The sequence below is a fragment of the Stegastes partitus genome, unplaced genomic scaffold (genome assembly GCF_000690725.1).
Source record: "Stegastes partitus isolate 25-593 unplaced genomic scaffold, Stegastes_partitus-1.0.2 Scaffold12, whole genome shotgun sequence".
NCBI lineage: Eukaryota > Metazoa > Chordata > Actinopteri > Pomacentridae > Stegastes > Stegastes partitus.
Window position 1 is genome coordinate 1,081,718 of NW_007577743.1, and position 1,634 is coordinate 1,083,351.

General features: G+C 35.8%; 1 long non-coding RNA gene across 1 annotated transcript in view; it reads left to right on the forward strand.

The window, feature by feature from the left end:
- The first annotated feature begins 1,049 nt into the window (after positions 1-1,049).
- The window catches only part of LOC103361883 (uncharacterized), a 24,045-nt gene continuing 23,460 nt past the window's right edge, over positions 1,050-1,634 (forward strand). The window contains exon 1 of the long non-coding RNA XR_520429.1: positions 1,050-1,060. This is a non-coding gene — a long non-coding RNA (uncharacterized LOC103361883). The remainder of the gene's footprint in view (positions 1,061-1,634) is intronic.

Here is a 1,634-nt window from a genome sequence, read left to right on the forward strand (position 1 = left end):
TTATCTGCCTGCTGGTGGTATATGAGACCTGCTGCATCCACAATAAGCTCATGTCTGCAGGAAAGGTAGTCTCTATGTTTGCATTTCACATTGGTTTAGGCAACCAGGGTGATTTGTCTTCCACAGATACATTTGTTCATTTTCCTTTTATTGATGCTAATTTGACTTCTGACAACAATGCGAGAGCCACTGGTGTTGCTGCTCTTTCTGTATCAGTGCTGGAAGTCTTAGTATACAATAGATTTCACTTTTGGTGTTACACAGAAGTTAAAGTTGCACTATTATTTTCAGATTAAGAATGTATAAATGGCCTAGTGTAATGTGAAACAGGTTGCTTGCACATCACATAGTTATCCCCCTTCGCTCTCTGAGGTTTGCAGTTACTTTTTAGCTCATTGGTTTGTGTTTTTTTTTTTTTCCCCCTTGATGTTCACTTTTATTTCTTTCAGCAGCAGAGTTTGCACCTACAGCAGTTCACAGCACTTAGAAGCTGTGATGCGGGCTTTCAAACAATCCACAGAAGAGGCTTAATCCCTTGACAGGAAATGGTCTGTGGCTGAGTAACAAAGAGTTCAAAAAACATAATTAAGTAGAACCTGTGATTTCTTTCCCTTTTTTATTTTACCACTATGGGGGAATTGCAAGGAGTGAAATATATTCAATACATTTATTAGGCTTGCAAAAACATTGACTTTAAACATGTCTGTTAAGATTCTCAGTCATCCAGGTCATGTTTATTCTCGTAGCACATGGACTTGCTTGAGTTCCTTGAAGACGTTTCACCTCTCATCTAAGAGGCTTCATCAGTTCTGACTGACTAGTTGGGAGTTCCAGAGGGATAGACGATATAAGTATCTGGAACTCTCAACTAGTCAGTCAGAACTCATGAAGCCTCTTAGATGAGAGGTGAAACATCTTCAAGGAACTTTATCTTTAAAAAGTACCTTTAAATATTTTTTTTTTAAAAGTATTGAAGGCACTCTGAGTGACCAACATTTTTTTTTCTGCTTTCTAAAAGATATATTTGTTCCAATTTACCTCCAGAAACTGAAAATGTGTAGTGTAACCTCTGAACCCCAAACATTTTTTGGCTTTTGTCACATTTTTACCCACTCTTTTTTCCTCTATGGAAACAGCACAACAATAGCTAAAAATAAAGAGGAATTAAAAATGTCTTTTGAACAGAATAGCAAAGTCAGAATGTCATAAATCGTTAAAAAAAAAAAAAGATTAGTATTTCTTTCATTATTTATTTATTTATTTTTAATGGAATTGGACACGTATTTTTGAAGGCCCCCTCGGTATTAAGAAAAAGGTTGACTCTACATACTTTCGATATTTTATTATTTAGAATTTAAATTTTTCATACCTGTCTCCCATATGCTCCATGTAAACACAGCCTGTGGTTCAGCTTGTATCAGCTGAAAAGCCTCAGAGTATTTGACAAGTGACTGCTGGTCTCAGCTTTCTTTACCGTTTCTAGCTCTAATAAATCATGTAATTTTGCAATTTTAAAAAAACTAATAATAACATGCCTTTTAAGCCTGATCTGGGGGTTCAGTGGGGGGCCACTCTGATAATCTAGTGGAGTTTAAGGGATATTGTGATATGGTGTGCTTTTTTTTTTTTTTTTT